At 40.2% G+C, this 20589-nt stretch overlaps 1 protein-coding gene across 3 annotated transcripts in view; it reads right to left on the bottom strand.

Annotated features, from left to right (window-relative positions):
• TAFA1 (TAFA chemokine like family member 1) overlaps window positions 1-20589 on the bottom strand; it is a 511550-nt gene that overhangs the window by 149938 nt on the left and 341023 nt on the right. The gene's annotated exons all lie outside the window — the stretch shown is intronic.

The following is a 20589-nucleotide window of genomic DNA, read 5'->3' as shown; positions in this document are numbered from 1 at the left end:
CAAATGCCTACAGATGCAAAAATATTTTTGTTCTCTTTTCAGCTATGGATGGAAACATGCCATAGTTCTTATCAATGGGCTACAAATTAAAGTCTGGTGAGGCTGTCTAGGAAGACTGCTTTCCTGACATATTAACCACCCCTTCCTATTTACCATGTTCTACTTCTTCCTGTGTGAAATGCAGGCTTGTTGGCTGAAGCTACAGTAGCCATCCTGTGCCAATGAGAGACAGAAAGGAAAAAAAAAAAAAAGCCAAGAGAATCACAGGGACTTTAACCTTGAGAGTTTTTGGCGACTGAACCAATGTCACCAAAACTCTACTTTCAATTGTTTTATTGTATGAGAAAAAATAACCCGCCTGCCAATCTGTTTAACCTGTCCATCAGTTGGGGTTTCAGTTACTTGAAACAAAATTAGTTCTGATACATTGGCACCTGTTAGGATTTGAGAGAGGGAGAGGGAGAGAGAGCATGAGGAGGGGAGGGGCAGAGGGAGAGGGAGAAGCAGACTCCCCACTGAGGAGGGAGCCCAATGTCGGGCTCCATCCAATCCTTGGACTCCGGGGTCAACTGATTGTTTAACCATCAATTGCTAGGGATCAATATGGTGAGTTATTTGGACTTCACCTGCACCCGAGGGTGGAACTTTTAAAAATATAGACTTTAGAATAGAATACAGCAAAGCTGATAGGATGTTACTGCTGTAATTAGGCTACCTTATATGGCAAGGATGATGTGATGTTCCCACCATGGTTATCTCTATCTTTATCTCTATATAGAATCTTATTAGTATACACTAGAGAGACTCCCTGTCCATTGCTAGCTTTGAGGAAGTTTACATGGCAAATACTTGCAGGTGACCTCTATGAGCTGAGAGGGACCCCTGGCTGGGTGTCATACAACCACGAGGAGATGAATTCTGCCAACAACCTAAGGGAACTTTGAAGTGGATATTTACCCAAGGCATCCTCTGATGAGGGTCTATGTGTCTGTCTTCTCATACTTGTCTAGATTCTCGCAAATGATGAGGGATTAGTTAAGTAATTCCAGTTAAAAAAATGTCTATTACATTTGGTGTTTGATTCCATTTACCAAGGACATCTTTCAAGAATTAACAGCCTCTATAAGATTTATATGAATATGAAAACATATGTTTTGCTCTTTAAGAATCTGTTCAGGGAAGAATAGTACTTAGTGATTTTACTTTGCTGTGTCTAAATATAACTCTTTGTTCTCTTTTAAGTTGTGAGGATTAGATCAAGGGATGTGGAATGACCCGGGTAACTGTTCCTGGTTTCTTATCAGGGTTGAAATAATAAGCAGAAGCAACAAACTCCTCTTGAAAATCTTCACTTGTAGAGACTTGGTTTCTAAAAATGCACTGTGGTTTCGTGACTACCCTGAGACTTCTTGGCTGGAACACTAGCTTTCTATCTGACTAACAGGCAGATATCGACATGTCACTCTAAACTTCCTGAACCTCAATTTACTTGTCTGTAAAATGGGGATAATGGTGACTATCACTTTCTGTAGTTGAAACCCTCTGCTCTTTTTTTTTTTCAAAGATTTTATTTATTTATTTGAGAGAGAGAGAATGAGAGACAGAGAGCACGAGAGGGGAGAGGGTCAGAGGGAGAAGCAGACTCCCTGCTGAGCAGGGAGCCCGATGCGGGACTCGATCCCCGGACTCCAGGATCATGACCTGAGCCGAAGGCAGTCGCTTAACCAACTGAGCCACCCAGGCGCCCAAAACCCTCTGCTCTTGTTTGCCTATGACTCACTTCCTCTTCTGCTGATTAGCAGCATTTAATCCTTTGGCGACCGACTACTCCACCATAGTTTCAGTCCATGGCATGCAGGTGAACAAAGTCTCCAGGGTGGGACTGTAACCTAGCATAGGCCAAACAGCACAGTCCATTCCAGCCACAAAGATTGGTTTGAGGATGAGCCCATGATCCAAGTTGGTTCAGCCAGACTAAACCTGAGGGCTGTGTGGAAGTACAGGGTAAAAAGCAGCTTGCTTTCTGCTGGGCTGGAAGATGTGAGCTGACCTTTGGGGAGATTCTGGGTGAGATGGAGCTGATGAGGAGAAAAGTGGACAGAAACGGTAGCAAGGGACCCAGCCCTCATGACACATTTGAGCTGCCAGATTCAACATGGCTGGCTCTACCTTTGAACTTTTTAAGTGTGCCAATACATCCTGGTCCTTTTATTGTATGGTGCTTAGGCCACTGGGGATTCTGTTGTCTCCTTCTCACACCACGTCTCCACCTCTCCAACAGAAACTGATATCCAACAATTCAATTCAGTTCTGACACTAACTACTTGGAGTTTGCACAGACCCACAGGTTGAAGGGATCAGTCCCCCAGGAATGAGCTCACCTCAAACACCAGTCACAAATGGGTGCCCAAAACACATACACTTCTGTCTGACTTGGTGATAAATTTGGGGATTCCCAAGACCCATTGTCAGATTCAATAATTTGCTAGAACGGCTCACAGGACTCAAGAAGGCAGTTTACTTATAGTTACTGATTTATTATAAAGGGTACAACTCAAGAATTTTCAAATGGAAGAGATGCATAGGACAAGGTATGGGGGAAGGGCGGAGTGTACCTTCCACCCACCTGCCCAGCACCTCAATGTGTTCACTAACCCAGTTCTCCAAACCCTGCCATCTAGGGGTTTCTGTGGAATTTTCATTACATACACATGATTGATTAAGTCATTGGCCATTGGTGATGAGCTCAACCTCCAGTCCCTCCTCCTCTCAGAAGTGGGGGTGCGAGGTTGAAAGTTCCAACCCTCTAATCTTGCACTCAGTCCTCCTGGTAATCAGTCCCCACCTGGAAGCTATCTAAGGCCCCTCAGCCAACTGTAATCTCATTAGCATACAAAAAACACTCATTAATTTGGCAGTTTCTGAGGGTTTTGGCAGCTGTGTGGCAGGAACTAGAGGCAAGGACAAAATGTCTTTCTAGAATTCCAGAGGAATTAAGTTTTAGGGTTCCAACATTATACTTCATAGAATCTTTGTGGGGACTAAATTTAAAAATACACAGAAAGCATTAAGCACAGTGCTTGGGACATAATAAGCACTCAGAGTAAGTAGTCATTTTTGTTACTATTATTGTTACTATAATAATAACTATCATCCTATCCTTTATTATGAAGTGACTAGAATTTTATTATGCTAATATGCATATGGGTCTACAAGTACTGTTGAATATCTACAGATTTACTGAGAACAACTGAGCAAGAAGCAATTTTTTTTAAAGATTTCATTTATTTATTTGAGAGAAAGAGAAAGAGAGAGAGAATGAAAGCACGAGCAGGGGGAGGGGCAGAGGAAGAGGGAGAGAGAGAAGCAGACTCCCCTTGAGCAGGGAGCTCGATGTGGGGCTCAATCCCAGGACCCTGAGATTATGACCTGAGCTGTAGGCAGACGTTTAACTGACTGAGTCACCCAGGGGCCCCAAGAATCAATTTGATACTGATTTTCTGTGACTTCTACTACAGGTGAAGTCCAAATAACTTACCATATTGATCCCGAGCAATTGATAGTTAAACAATCAGCTGAACTGACTCATAGTCAACTGGATGGTTAAGGCTCTGTTCTTAGGAAATCCCAAGCCGCAGAGCCATGAAATGATTGGTAAAATACTACAGTGAAGTCTCCTGGGCTCAGTAACTGCCAAGCATGAGTTCGAATCCCAACTCTGCTGCTTATACATCGTGTAAAACAGATCCATTTCTTAATCACTCTGAGCTTTGTAAAATGATGTTATAAGAACACCTTCTTCAGAAGGTAACTGTGAGGAATAAATGGAGTATTAAAGCCTGACTCAAACTGTGTAATACCATAGTCATCAGCACTTCCGATGTTTTAATTATGTTGACTGATATGAATAAACCAGTTCAATCTAAAGCAAAGTGACGTGACCCTCACATTTTTATGGTCAAACAATATTGACTAACTGTCATTTGAGCAATGTAGAAGCAATATGTAGAAGTAGATTAATTTAAACATTTAAGTTATGTGTACTAAATGAGAGAGACATTTTCCCACCTAATGTAAAAGAATGCAATCTTTAAGATTAAACTATTCTTTTAGATTAAGTCATACAGAAAGGATGAGTGACCCTGCAGGGAGAAGCCTGTAAAAAAAAAAAAATGACCATTCCTCTTTGGTTAGATATCCTTTTGTCAGGAAACATTTTATGAGTGATCATTTGAAAAAGCAGAATATGGTTCCTGAAGTGTCGAGTTCCTTCAAGAAAAAGTCATGTAAGTTAATGATTGTAATGAAATAACATTAGAAAAGCTGGCCAAAAAGTACATAAATTTCAATCTGAGGCTAAAGTTTTCTTCTTCCCAGCAAATTATATTCAGGTTAATGGGGCAGACATGGGGACTGCAGCTACTAAGGAGGCCTCGTTGGCTCATACCAAGTTTCTGCTAGGGTCAATAATGCATAGAAACATGGGGAAGAATGCTATTTCCAGGTGGTTCGTGTGGACATGCAAAGTCTTAGTGGGAAGAGCCCTCAGAAAGAATACCTTTCTCCTATTTTTCTCCATAGGTTTTAGACATTTGTGTCCACCTAGAATGGTGTCCATCCTCTCCGACCGCATTTCACCGTCCAGTCTCTCACCCCTGAACCCACCACTTTTTCTTTTCTTTCAGCACATCTTTATAGAAAGCTCAGAGAAGCAATATAAAACAGTAGCCAAGGGGCACCTGGGTGGCTCAATCGGTGGAGTATCTGACTCTTGATTTTGGCTTAGGTCTTGATCTCAGGGTGGTAAGATTGAGTCCACATCAGGCTCCACATTCAGTGTGGAGTCTACTTGGGATTCTCTCTCTCCCGCTCCTCCTGCCCCTCCCCCACTTGTGCTAAATAAATAAATAAGATCTAAAAAAAAAAAAGCAGCCAAGAGAACAGATTCGGATCACCTAGGGTAAAGTTTTACTCACAGTTCTGGTATTTGGTCAATTACTCCCACCTTCAGCTTCCATATCTGGTAAAAGGGGTTATTTTATTTATTTAATTTTTTTATTAACATATAATGTATTATTTGCTTCGGGGGGGTCTGTGATTCTTCAGTCTTACACAATTCACAGCGCTCACCATAGCACTTACCCTTCCCAACGTCCGTCACCCAGCCACCCCATCCCTCCCACCCCCCACCACTCCAGCAAGCCTGTTTGTTTCCTGAGATTAAGAGTCTCTTATGGTTTGTCTCCCTCTCTGGTTTGGTCTTGTTTCATTTTTCCCTCCCTTCTCCTATGATCCTCTGTCTTGTTTCTCAAATTTCTCATATCAGTGAGATCATATGATACTTATTTTTCTCTGATTGACTTATTTCGCTTAGCGTAATACTCTCTAGTTCCATCCATGTCATTGCAAATGGTAAGATTTTATTTTTTGATGGCTGCATAATATTCCTCTGTGTGTGTGTGTGTGTGTGTGTGTGTGTGTGTGTGTGTGTGTGTTTGTGTGTGTGTGTGTGTATACACACCACCTCTTCTTTATCCATTCATCTGTTGATGGACATCTGGGCTCTTTCCATAGTTTGGCTATTGTGGACATTGCTGCTATAAACACTGGGGAGCATGTGTCCCTTCGGATCCCTACATTTGTGTCTTTGGGGTAAATAGCCAGTAGTGCAATTGCTGGGTCATAGGGTAGCTCTATTTGCAACTTTTTGAGGAACCTCCATGCTGTTTTCCACAATGCACCAGCTTGCATTCCCACCAACAGTGTAGGAGGGTTCCCAAAAGGGGTTGTTTTAAAAACCATGGAGGAGAATAGTCAGAAACAGCATTGGGTCACAATTACCTTAGAAAACCATTAACTCCTTCCCCAGACTGGAGAAATGCCTACAGTGAGGCAACGAGATTTAAGAGGCAGTAGAGGACAGGAGACACAGGACCACTAGCTCTCGCTCACTCACTCCAGGCAATCCTAAGAAGAATGGTGAGCGTTAGCACCACGTAAACTGTTACTCGTTCACTGTTAGCTCTAGCTCTCCCCTTCTCAAGCACAAGCAGCCAAACTGAGGAAGTACCTGCACAGTACCCTCAAGTTTGCCATTTGATCCACAAAGCATAAACTATTTTTATTTTGCCCTTAACAGAAAAAATTTGCTAATCCCTGTTGTATCTGAGTTCAAACTCCAATTCTTTCCTTAGGTATCTGATAAGTGGAGTGAAGGACAGAGGGAAATTAACTTATTTATTTACTTATTTATTTATTTACATATATTTCCCAGAAAGAGAGAGAGAGCACAAGCAGGAGGAGTGGCAGGCAGAGGGAGAGGGAGATGCAGACTCCCCGCTGAGCAGGGAGCCTGATGTGGGGCTCGATCCCAGGACCCTGGGATCATGACCTGAGCTGAAGGCAGACGCTTAATAGACTGAGCCACCCAGGCGCCCTGGAAATGAACATTTTTGCTGCTAAGTGAAAAAATGCTGATCTGTCCCACTCTTCCCTCATCTCAGAGAGTGTGCTTGAAGTTATAAGGGCAATAGTGATCATTAACACTGGTACATCATAGTGGCTTACCTTTCAGACTTTAGTTTTTTTTAATCCTACAATACACTAAGAATTAGTTTCTGTTATTACCCATTTTATAAATAGGAAAACTGATACTCAGGAAGACTCACCCCAGGGCACAGTTAGTAAGGTTTGGAACGGAGACTCTTACCCAGTTTTCCATATACAGATATTCGCGGTAATGAAGTGATGCAAAATTATTGTTCGCTTTTGTCTAAAATTGTTAGCACTTACTTTGTGCAGTGTATGTTTGGTAAGCAAGCCATGGTGAAGTGGAGAGTAAGGTAGAAGTGAATGTACAGAAAGAGACATGTTGTATGGAAGAATTTCTAGAAATTCAAGAAGAAGAATTTGGCTAAAACAAGGACCTATGAAATAGGTCCTTATTTTAGCCAGCAGTTTTAGATACTGAGGCATGTGAGTGAATTTCACCCGTTCCTTTACACAATCATTAATTCATTCAACAAATATTTTGATGACTACCTATTGTTTGCCATCACTGTGCTAGGCAGGGGGATACAACAACGTAAATATCCTTAAGGTATTTATAGTTCAGTGGGAAAGACAGACAAATAAAAATAAGTCCAATATGGTGATGTAAATGCTATGATTTTGATAAGTACCTGAAAGGGGACCTAACTCCAATTTGGTGGGAAGGGGAAGGTTTCTAAATGTCTTAAGACCTGAAAGATGAGCAAGATTTTCTTAGCCAACGGTGCAAAGGAGAGCCGAAAAATTTCCAGGCATATCATTGAAAGAGGTTTTGCTGTAAGCAAAATGGCAAGCAATTGGTATGGCTGAAGATTCCTGTGGTCAAATTGGGGGCAGGTGCTTTAGAGAGGAGAATAAGGGAAATCGTCAGAAGGTAACCTGGTGTAGAATTCTTAAAACCCATGTTTAAAAAGTTCTCAGTTTATTTTAAGGACACAGAGCAAAATACATGGTCGAAGCATTGTTGTAAAAGAATGTTTAAGCTTGTGCAGAATAGTGTTACCCTACTTCTAGTGATATACCCAAGGATAATGAATGCATTCACAGGAAATATCCACGAATGCTCGTAGCAAGTTAATTCATAATAGCCCCAAATTGGAAAGAACTCAGATGTTCATCATCAGCAGAAGCAGACCATGGAGTGCTTCCTCGTGGAAAACCACACAGCAATGAGATGGAGCTGCATACCGCTGTAAGCAATAGTCAGGGAAAGCAGTGAGACATCAAAGAGGGTACATATGTTAATGAATTTAATTTTTTTAATTATTTTTATTTTTTTTATTTTGTTAAAATATTTTATTTATTTGTCAGAGAGAGAGAGAGAGCTCACAAGCATGGGGAATTGCAGGCAGAGGGAGAAGCAGGCTTCCTGCAGAACAAGAGCCCGATTCGGGGCTTGATCCGAGGACCCTGAGATCGTGACCCGAGCCAAAGGCAGACGCTTAACCAACTGAGCAACCCAGGCATCCCAAGTATATTAATGAATTTAAATAAAGGATATTTTTATTTGTGTGTTTTAGGCAAGACCAACCTATGGTGTTAGGAGTTAGGAAAGTGTTTACCTGGGGAGAGGGAGCAATGAGTAGAAGGGGTCTCTAAGGATACTTCTGGATGGCTGGTAACATTCTCATTCTTGATGTGAATTGTAGTATCACGGATGAGCTCAGGTAATGAAAATTCATTGAGCTGCTCACTCATGACTTGTATGCTTTCCTCAATGTATATTATGTTTCCATTTTAAAAATTATTTAAAAAGAAGCAAACACTGGAGGCTCCTGGGTGGCTCAGTCAGTTAAGCATCTGACTTCGGCTCAGGTCATGACCTCAGGGTCCTGGAATTGAGCCCGAGTCAGGGTCTATGCTCAGCTCCCTCTCCCTCTACCCTTCCCCTCACTCGTGCTCTCTCTTTCTCTCAAATAAATAAATAAATAAAATCTTTTAAAAAAAGAAGCAAACACTGGAAACTTTGACTTTCTTGTGAGATCCCCACTCAACAGGGTTTTTACTCTAAAATAAACAAAGAAATAAATGAACAAAAACAATGAACCTCACTTAAAACAAAAAACTAAAGTTAATCTAGAAGTATTTTTCCCTAATCAGTTTGGTAAAAATGATAAAGATGGCAGATATCCAGAGTTGATGAAGGTATGTAGAAACAGACACTCCTCAAATGTAATTAGGAAATATCAACAGACATTTTTTTTTTAAGAATAGAATTTGGCAGTGTTTATTACTATTTAAATGGACATACCTTTTGACCAAGTGACACCAATTCTAGGGATCTTTTCTACCAATATCTTTGTAAAAGTTTACAAAGCTCTATGCACAAAGATATTCAATGCAGCCCTATTCATGATAGAAAAATATGAGAGTTATTGAAGATGATATAAAAATGAATAAAGCATTTTTAATTACAAAGAGGCCAAGCCGATGAAAGCTTTCTATATGTTTTTGCTGGTTAAAACAAACAAATACCAAAAAAACCCCCAAAAAACAAAAACCCCACCAAAATACTCCTGGGTATTTACCCCAAAGATACAGATGTAGTGAAAAGAAGGGCCATATGCACCCCAATGTTCATAGCAGCAATGTCCACAATAGCCAAATTGTGGAAGGAGCTGAGATGCCCTTTAGCAGATGAATGGATAAAGAAGATGTGGTCCATATATACAATGGAATATTACTCAGCCATCAGAAAGGATGAATACCCACCATTTGCATCGACATGGATGGAACTGGAGGGGATTATGCTAAGTGAAGTAAGTCAAGCAGAGAAAGACAATTATCATATGGTTTCACTCATATGTGGAACATAAGGAATGGCACAAAGGACATTAGGGGAAGGAAGGGAAAAATGGAGGGGGGAAACCAGAGGGAGAGATGAACCATGAGAGACTATGGACTCCGAGAAACAAACTGAGCGTTTTGGGGGGGTGGTTAGCCTGGTGATGGGTATTAAGGAGGGCACGTACTCATGGAGCACTGGATGTTATATGCCAACAATGAATAATGGAACACTACATCAAAAACTAATGATGTACTGTATGGTGACTAACATGACATAATAAAAAAACAAAAAACAAAACAAAACAAAACTCGAGCTTAAAAAGCCCAAATACCTACTATATTTAGGCTTAGAAAGAATAACTGAAAAATCAAGGCAAAGCACATCACAGTCTACAAACTGATCTCCTTGATCCTGGCATATTTTCCAGGATGGCTACTGAAGGTGTTCATAATGAATCTTGCCAGTATGTTCCACTTTGGCATGTGGATAATTCTGAGCTGAAGGTAATCATGGCCCAAAAGATGCAGGAAGAGTATTTTACCTCCCCCTTAACTGCCTCTAAGAATTTAGACAGAGGGCCTTGTCCAGAGATAATCACAGGGACGATGGGCCAGGTGTAAGCCAAGGGGAGGCTCAGCAGGGCCTGGAGATCAAATTCCTCTCTTCGTCCCACTGTCTCTGCATGGCATGACGAACATTTGTTTATCAAACGTCTGCTCTTCTCGTCTTCCCGTGAATTGTTTTCCTCCCCCTGCAGCCCCGGACCCCTACCCACTTCTCCTTTGCTCAGGATGCATTCAAGCGTCAATTGCCTGACTGTCTCTGAGACGGTCCTGTCTTTGTGGGGTTCCTGTAATATATAGACGTCAATGTGTTTTTCTCTGTTAGTTTGTATTATGTCAACTTAATTAATAGATCAGACGAAAGTACCCAGAAAGGGAAGAAGGGAAATTGTCTCCTCCCTTGCACTACCGACAATCATGATCTTTGAAAATACAGAACAGGCCTTATCAACACAGACTAGGTGCTAGTTGGCAGAATCCACAATTTTATTTTTAATTAAAAAGTTATTTGTATCTTTTGGTCCATGGTCAGGAATACTTTTCTTATTTTCCTTGTAGAAAAAGGTCTTGCAAAAAGTACAAATAAAGTGACTTGTATTATGGCTTATTAACTCGCATAATAAAAACCCCTTTTCCAAACCACCCATTGGTGGATGTACCGTGATTCTCTTGGGCTGGTTTCCCAGGTAAATATCACTTAACAATGCAAACAATTATATTCTAATTTTCTACAAAACAGATTTTTGAAGTAAAGCTAAAACATCAATGGCTAATCACATGGAGATCTATATCCCATTGTAATAGAATTGTTGGCTAATTATTAAGCTTTAGAAAGCCCATTCAAAAGGCTTCTTTTGCTGCTTAAATTTATATTTTAAAAAAATCAAACAGTCATAAACTTTTTAAAAAGGAGCATGTCTTTATTAAGATTGATTTGGTCTAGTGGAGTTGTTTGCCAGTGTTACAGTTTTGGCATATGGGACCAAAGGGGTCCAGAGGAACATGGCACAATGAAGATCTAGTTGGCATGCTATCTACGTCTGCAGGTGATGGGGATTTATTACAGGGAGCAAATTAAAATACTGGTGGGAAGATCCAAAAAGAAATTCATAGGTGGGATAATGAGCTGAATACAGCAAGAAGGAAGTAATAGAGAGAAATGTTAGGTATGACATTAGAAAAAGTCCATAAGTGTAGATGGAAAAGAGGTTTAGCAACAGCAGTGGTTTAAAAAAGAGAGAGAGGTTTAAATTGATGAATTTAGAATGGGCAATCTGTGTGATGTGGTTACTAAAATTGCTAATGCGCTTTTGGATTTCATTAATAAAAGTTTAGTACCTAGTTTAATGATTCCAACCATTTTTTTTTAAATCCATACTACCTCTTTACAAAGCTAAGATTTAAATCTAGTGATTATGATATGCATTTATTTGGTGGCATATCCTCCCCTAAGCCCTTTCTAAGAATCTTCCCTCCCCCATATCTCTTCCAGCCAAGATTCCTTTGACCCTAACTTTTGGTAATGTCAGTTAAGACATCAGGAATTTTATTTGATTTCTAAAAATAACAATGCGCTGAAATACTGAATATGCCTCTTCAAACTATATAGAGTATGCTTAGTATGTGACCAATGATTAATATTCTTTTATAAAATAACACAAGTTCCTTTGGTGGGATGGGGAAATGTTACCTCGAATCTCAAGAATTAGTTTTCATGATAGAGTCAAGAAAGGATTTAGATACCAAAAGGAATACAATTGCTGTTTTGTTTGAAAACATAGAGCTGAATGCAGAGTACATATTAGAAATAACCTCCCAAGGCTATGGTCTCAGAAAGCAACCATGAGCTCCTCTGCTAAAAAAGAGAGAGAGAGAAAGAGAGAAAATTTTTATGTCATTGTTGGAAGCAGTAAGTACTACTGATGACCCTGTATGGGAATCCTTAACTATATGGCCGAGAAAAGACGTCCTGTGTAAGAGGAGAAAGAAGACTCGCAAAAGAAACAAAATCTGAGACAAAAGATTGACCCTCGTACAACCTCATCCTTTTGTTTCCCCAGCATCAGCATAATGTCAGGCACGGAGTTATTTCTAAGTAAATGTTTGTTGAAGGTTGAGCACAAGGTAAAATCATACCAAGACTCTTCACTGAGACATAAAATTTCCATGGTATAATGGCACAAATTACCATGCATAAAAATTGTTTGGATTCTCCTACTTAATGTAAGAAAGCATAAATAAGTACAAATGAGGCACTTTAAACCTGATTTTTATTTAATAAATGATCCTAAGGCGATGTTTTTAGATAACTTGAAAATTCCAAAAATCACTTTGGACAATCTAACAAAGTCTTTCATAATGTTTTGAAGTAGATCCCCATTGCAGAGTGAACTACAGACTGCCATTGGGAGTCTAGCACAGAGGACATGAAATCTGTAAGAAACTAATTATCCCTGGAAGTACAATGTCTGGATTTAGAGCCGCCAGAATTTTTAATCCTGCCTTCAGCCAACAACAAAGACAACTTTTTGAAGGTTTAGATTTGAGATTTCATTCCATCACACCCTTCTTGTGCTTAAGGGCTTCGTCCTTAGGAAAGTGTCTATGTGCAGACACCAAACAAAGGAACATTAAGGCACAGGGTGTATGGATTTAATTTCTGACTTTACAAAGAAAATTCTGAGCACACTAGCCATCTAGATGTAGGGCAAGTGTATGTATTTCCATATCAAATCAACATACACACTAGAGAATGATCTTTCTTTCTAAACTAAAGGTTCCTGAAAATTGAGCTCATGGTACATTTTTCCTAGGACCTAATTCTTATGCACATCTTATATTTCAAAAATGAATCAAAGGAAAATGGTAACTTCTTAAACAAAATAAGCTTCTCGCAGGCACAGCTTTGGACCCTCGGCATCTCCACTGCCTTCATACCTACTAGTCACAGAGCAGATATCCAAGAGGCCAGTAGGAAAGAAAGGCACAGTCTGTGACATTAATATTCATCAGCTACACAGATGGCCTTCTGGAGGCAACGAGGTTGGTGAAGGCGAAGAGTTCCCTCCTGGAAGGGGAAGATGATTGTCGACCAAGATGGAGGTAGGGAAATGAACCTGTCACCAGGCAGGCTTTATTCGGGCTTGTCAACTTAGAGCTCAGTTTTCAGCACAGCTGAACTGCAGCAGACTGGCCTGAACATAAACTTTTCAACTCCACACTCTGTGCTATCTACTTATGAGATGAGGGACAGAGTGGAACCCTAGGAACTACCACAGCCACTGCTCATCATCAAAGAATAACCTACTTCAATCTGGAAAATATGGTTAGAAATGCAGATTTCGAGTCATAAAAAAGTGGTTCCAGGTCTATCATCTTTACCATTTACTAGTTGTGTGACTTTGGGCATTTTACATAATAACTCTGAATTTTTGCTTCTCCTTATGCAAAATAGGGATAGCAAGAGTACCTACCAAGTGTTACTGGCAGAAAATGTTTTTCTTCTTATGGGGATTGCATTTAGCACAGTGCCTTGCTTATAGCTGAGATCAGCAACGTTTTTCTGGAAAGGGCCAGATAGTAAAATATTTTAGGCTTCAGGGGCCACGCAGTCTCCCTCACCACCACTCAGATTGTCACTATAGCACGAAGACAGCCTGAAAATATGTAAATGAATGAGTATGACCATGTTCTGAGAGAACTGTATCTACAAAAGCAGGAGAGGAGTTCAATTCAGCTTGTAGGCTGTAATTTGCAATGGTTTAGAGATATGCTTAATCTCAGTATTCTAAATAAACCTAATGATATCAAATATTTGAAATTGTTTAAGAAATGCTACCTACTGTGCTTCTCAGGGATTAATTTACTCAGTTGCCATAAGGTAGAAACTATCATTATAAAAAAAAAAAAAAAAAAAAGAAACTATCATTATGACCATTATGGCAAATTTAAATAGGCCCAGAGATGTTAAATAATGCAATCAAAGTTGCATAGCTTAACAAGCTGAAAAGTTAGGATTTGAACCCCTGTCCTCAGGCTTTTGAGTCTTTCCTCTTAGCCACACATGATGGCACTGAGGATTACCTACTAACTCCTGGTAGATTGCAACCATAGGCCAGGGGAAAGCCACTCTGCAATTAAACTTCAAACAAAACTCTCACGTGTTTGAATTTTGAGGAAATACATCATCCATAGTTATGATCTAGATTAGACAGGTGGTGAACTTAGAGGAATTTCAATTAGCTTTATCTTTGGTTGTTACCATCACAATGTAGTTTTCTTGGAAACATGTTCTACCTATGAGTTGTGGGTAAGTCAATGCTGTGAAGTTATTTGAAGGAAAATGAATTAATGATGACACTGATGAAAATGGATAGGGCTGATCTAAATGATTTAGGTAAAAGAGAACCTTAATAATGATTTATTATGGAGTATACCCACTTGCAGGAACAAATACCATACTCAAGAATTTGTTTAAAAACACATAATAACTTGGGGCATCTGGGTGGCTGAATTGGTTGAGCATCAGATTCTTGATTTTGGTTCAGGTCGTGATCTCAAGGTTACGGGATCAAAGCCCGTGTGTAGTCTGCTTGTCCCTCTCCCTCTGCTTGTCACCTGGCTCGCACACTCTCTCTCTCAAATAAATAAACAAATAAAGAAATAAATAAAATCTTTAAAAAAATAAAAAATAAATAAAAACACATAATAACTTGATCTACCAAGAAATTTACTCTTTGACCAGGATGTATCCTAAGGAAACACCAAAGGTTTTAACCGTCCTTGGAAACGTTTTCAAAATAACAAGCAAAAGATTTTCTCTTCTACAGGCAACAATAGGAAATGCAATTCTTTCCTGGTTCTTTGTAACACACTAGAAGCAGGCATTATCTCATTTAGTCCAGTAAGGTGGGCTCTATTATTATCACAGATGAGAAGGTTGAGGTTCAGAGAGGTTAACCTGCCCAAGCTCACCTAGTTAGTAAATTCTAGCACCAGGATACAACACCAAGATATTAGATTTCGAGGTAAAATATTGAGGCAATCAAACTCTGCAATGAAATGTCCCTTTTCAACTCAGGAATGTCACATAATTGATGGAGATGAGAACTTGGGGCTCAAAGGTCCATATCCTGCTTAAGACCAGAAGACAAACAAAAGACAAACCTTGAAATGCAGTGAAAGAGCAATGGAAAACATCATCTAATTAAGATAGTGGTATTGGGGGTGCCTGGGTGGTGCAGTCAGTTAAGTGCCTGACTTGGCTCAGGTCCTGATCTCAGAGTCATGAGATCAAGCCCTGCCTGGGGCTCCATGCTCAATGTGGAGTCTGCTTAAGACTCTCTCTCCCTACCCTCTGAGTACCCTCTCTCTCAAATAAACAAATAAATAAATCTTAAAAAAAAAAGATACTGATAAACACTCACTGGTGAGCATCTCTAGTAGGCTTTAAAAATATACAGATGCCTGGGCTGCTTGTTTAGAGATTCTCATTCATTTTGGATTGGGGTGGAGCTAAACACAGAGGCTCATCCTCAAGTGTACATTCGAATAATCTGGCAGACCTTTACATATGTATATAGAAAGAGTGGGCTACAGCAAAGGTCTCAGACTTGGCCACCACATGTGAATCACTTGTATATGTAAAATACTTAGTACAGAGCCTGATCTATAGAGAGAACACTCAAAAGAATTAATTCCCGTTAGGTAAGAAGGTTAAAAATGAAGGAGCAGGCTTTAGGTCCATTTTAATGAATTGAGTTACACAAAGAAAAATGATTCATAGTGGTCCTTGGAAATCATCTATAAATTAATCTGATACTGACTTTTCCCAGATGTGGGAGTTGATTGGGCTTATTTATACACAGAATGTATAGATCCTAACTGACTTAAGGTCAAGGACAACATTTGATTCATCTCCATTCCTTTTGCTCAGTGACTTGTATGGAACATATGCAATATATACTCACAGAGTTGATTTCAAATGTCCTTTATGTAGGTAAGCCACAACCTGTGATTTTAATGAACCATATTTTAATCGATACCAGTTTAGAAATTATTTGCTTGGTAATAGAAAGTCCTGATAGACATTATCAAATGATAACATCAGTGTCTGGAGTACGATGCACAACAGAAACCAAGCCTATTTGGAAAAAAAAGGAGGCTCTCACCTTCTATGACAATGGCTGATCAGCAAACAGATTGAAAAACAGGAGACCAGAGGGCTATTTATGTGTGAGAGGATTAGCGTCCAGGTAGGAGCCCTGAGAAAAAGTCTGGTACAGTCATGTCAAAAGAGGACCTTCTCCCACAAAGATTTGGGTTTGATAAGATCGGCACCAGATAAATGTATCCCCAAATACAATTATTTTGAAATGTGATTAGCCTATGGAGAGTCCATGATGCCATCACCAAGACAGAAAGGTAGTTGGAGATAATGCTTTTCTTTTACTTTTCCACTAGAGGACGATTTTGCAGGCAGGGAGATAAGAGGCGTTGGAAGTAATGTGATCCATAAAGAATGTATAGAGACAGAGCTCCTGAGATCATTGAGATAATATGAAAAGGCTGAGCTAGAGTTCCTAGCAGGGATGGGGACATTTATCTCGCAAGAAAGCATAATAAGTAACTTAACAACTAGCAGACCTGGAAGTAAATGACTTTCATCAGTACAAATCATAAGGTGGATGCTGAACATGATGCTGGCATGTCATGGTGATCTTTAGAAATAGTCAGGATATGGTTATATAATACAGAATGGTTGTGGAGTTTTTCATAGTCATTTTACACATCAAGGCACACTGAATTCTAGAGTGCTCAAAGAGCCAATTTATCTTAAGAAATATTAATCTATTAAAATCTTGACAATCAGGGGCACCTGGGTGGCTCAGTCAGTTAGGCATCTGCCTTTGGCTCAGGTCACGATCCCAGGGTCCTTGGATTGAGCCCCGCATCGGGCTCTCTGCTCAGCGGAGGGTCTGCTTCTCTCTCTCCCTTTGCCTGCCACTCCCCCACTTGTGCTCTCTCTCTTTGTCGGATAAATAAATAAATAAAAAATCTTTAAAAAATTTTAAAAAATAAAACCTTTACAACCTGAGCTTGGGAGAGGGTGTTATCCTTAAATCATCAATTGTCCTTCCAAATTTCAAAGGAGGTTAGAAAACTTTTCCCATTCCAGTTTTTGACACAAATTGATGACCCTATTACAAAATGATGAAATCTTAAGAAATAAATAAATATTTAAATAGGGGAAAAAAAAAACAAAAAAACCTTTACAATCTGTAAACTCTCAGCCCAAATTCTACTCTGTAAGAGATTTTACACAGCAAGGACATTTTTCTTTTTATATGTATATATAGATAACAGTATGGAGGACAACTGAACTTTGCTGATTTGCTGAGAAACTACTCCCCCTCACTCCCTTCTTTATAAGACCAGCCCCTTACTGCTCTGCTCTATCGCGCATACAACCATATTTGTAAAACATGACCTCTGTCTCCCTGGTTTCAATTGATTGGAGTGGTGGGGGTGGGCTACTTACCCAAGTTGGACCAAGAGGGATTTGGAATTCCTGCATTCATGTGGTTAGCCTCATGAATAACGATTTAATCACAAAATGCGTGGATGGCTGTGTTTTACCATGGGGGTTGAGAAGCAGAAAAAGCTAATTTGCCGAGTAGAGAGACACAGAAAGGAGAGTGGCCTTGTCTTTGGTCTATTTCTGCATCTTAGATGCTTTCTTGCCTTCAGGTTTGAGGAGACATGGTATATCCTTACAATAAATTTCCTTCCCTATGTTTTATTCTTGCTCAAGTGGGTTTCTATTCCTGTCAGACAAGAGTCTGAACTAATACAGAAATGGGCTCTAGCTGTATGCAGAACCCATTTGCTTTTACTTATGAAAAAGGGTCCTAACAAAATGAATGTTTGCTAGGCAGAATGACACAAGTTTTCAGTTTGAATGCTGATAAGCATTTCCCTCACACCGAAGTTACATTTAAAACTCTGGCCTCAAATTAAGATTGGCATATCTGGTCTTCCAGATGGGGACTCGTGTCTTGGTGTAAAATGAAAAGACTTTTGCCTCTTTTGGTAGCTCTGACATCAACATTTATTACCCAGCCAGAGTGTGCTGCTGGCTGCTGAGTAAAACACACTCAAGATGTACTGTTGGCCAAGGCTTTGCTGAGGAAAACAAAGCAGGTATGGAGACTGTGGTGTAATAGAAAGAGTATCTGGGTTAGAGGAGATAACCTGCCTGGATTTCAGTCTTCTGTTTCCTTGTGTAGCTGGAGCCACTTCCCGTAAGCCTATCTGGATAAAACTAACAGAAGGCTATAGAGAAAGGCGTCTGCTTTTAGAATGAACTGGTTACAGGTTCAAAATCTCACTTCTGCCCCTTAGTAGTCATGTGACTTTAACTCAGTTCCTCTCTCTTCATGAATCTCAGTTTTCTCATCTGTGAAATGAAAACCAGACAATCCTCTGCCCTCCTAGAATCATCATCACTAATCCTGTAAAAGCTAGGTACACAGTAGTGATTCATCACACAGGGGTTACCAGATTGAGCTACGGAATTCATTTTTTCCTTCATTTACTCATTCGTGTATTCCACAAGTATTTTTTTTTTTCTGCACCTACTGTGTTCGAGGCACTGTGTTAAGGGATGCAACTGCTCGAATCAGTGAACAGAAGTGATGGCCATGTCTTTAGGGGGCTTACAATTCAGGGGGCATTAGAGACATTAAACAAACTTCTCGGTATGTGGAGACCCCATCAAGGGAGAGATACCCTAACAAGATCCTTCCTGTCTGAGCCTGTGGGGGTCCCTGTTTGCCATTTATTTATTTATTTATTTATTATTTATTTATTTAAAGATTTTATTTATTTATTTGTCAGAGAGAGAGCACAAGCAGGGGGAGCAGCAGAGGGAGAGGGAGAAGCACTCTCCCTGCTGAGCAAGGAGCCCAATGCTGGGCTCCATCCCAGGGTCCTGGGATCATGACCTGAGCCAAAGGCAGATGATTAACTGACCGAGGCACCCAGGTGCCCCTGTTTGCCATCATTTTAAATGCAATGTGCATAAACATGTTTCTTCCCCCTCATGCTCATTCTTCAACCACCTGTAAGAGGGGACAGCCATTTTCTCTTGGTGACAGCTTGCAAGGCTGTGATCTATACCTTCTTCATAAGCAGACCCTTATGCTCCATAAATGGTCGTGGAAACTTGCAATTTAAAACTATAAGGATATACTAACCATGAACTTTACATGCAGAGGGGCCAACTTTTCCCCCCACTGGTATTGAGGCCAAATAAATCCATTTCTATCTCCAGTGTGAGATTTGCCTGCAGACAGATTGGGGGTCTTGCACACCGGCTTCCTTTATAAACCTCGACAGTTTTTCAAATAACTTCTGTATTTTCCAACAGAGTCCCTGGTTTACTTTCTTGTCAAGGCTATTCCTTTGTGCCTTTTAGTTCTTTTTCTCATCACTGATTTCTCTGGTGTTGGATTTTTTTCCCCCCATCTGATTGGTTGTGCTATTTCATTGTATTAATTCACCCTTGTTGAATCAGATCTTGGTAGTTTCTTCCCCAAATTGTATTTTTGCCATTCAGCTTTCATTTGCCTCTGACAACAAGGCTCTGCTGTATTATGCCCTGAAATTCTTTAACGCTGCATTTTTGTATCACCTGCCAGTTCCATACTAGGCTATTCATCATGTGCTTGACAATTAGTCAAAATGGCATTTTGAGCACACTCCCAAAGCAGCACCAAAGACTGGGGGGATCCCATGTCCAAAGCCACCTGGCTCTCTTCCTCAAAGTGCTCATGAACTCAGAGTTTGGGCTTCCATGCTGTCGGTCTCTAGGACCGATCATTCTCCTTTAGGGTCTGGGTCAGCCTCCCTGACAGTCTTGCTGTTTACCTACATTTACATCTCCAGCTGATACCAGACCACTGGGTTGCTGCCAGGCTCTAGAGGAGCCCCAAATCGGGCAAAGTTATGTTCTTCTGGGGTTGGCCAGACCACAAAACTATCAGCACTGTTCCTGTTGTATTTCAAAAACAAACAAATGACACCTAATTTCTGTGTTTCTTTGATCGCTTATTTCCAACCTATGGGGACATCTTAAATAATTTAAATATTTATCCTATAATTTAAAGTATGAAACATAAGGAGGTTATTTTTATTAAATACCTTCTATGTGTTAGACTGCAGGTGTCCAACAGCCTGCAAAGCATTACCCATTAAATATTGGCCTACCTCAAGTTTTTCAAATGTTTGAAGGAGTCACCATCAAATTTGTGTAAGAATCTAGGTTTCTAGTTTCTCTGCAAAGTAGCAGAATGTTTAACAACATTGGCCTCATGGCCCCATGCAAATAATTATCTGGTGCTAAGGCTAACTAGTAATCCCTATTTCAACTAAAAGTAGCATGTGCTCAACTCCCCACCACTCCCCTCTGTCTCCAAATTGGCCACTTCAGCTACCTTTTCTTTTTTTAAGATTTTATTTATTTATTTGTCAGAGAGAGAGAGAGAGAGAACAAGCAGGGGGGAGTGGAAGGCAGAAGGAGAAGCAGACTCCCTGCTGAGCAAGAAGCCCAATGAGGGACTCAATCCCAGGACCCTGGGATCATGACCTGAGCTGAAACAGCCACTTAACCAACTGAGCCACCCAGGC

The sequence above is a fragment of the Zalophus californianus genome, chromosome 1, assembly GCF_009762305.2.
Source record: "Zalophus californianus isolate mZalCal1 chromosome 1, mZalCal1.pri.v2, whole genome shotgun sequence".
Lineage (NCBI taxonomy): Eukaryota > Metazoa > Chordata > Mammalia > Carnivora > Otariidae > Zalophus > Zalophus californianus.
This window is presented reverse-complemented; position numbering and strand designations above follow the sequence as displayed.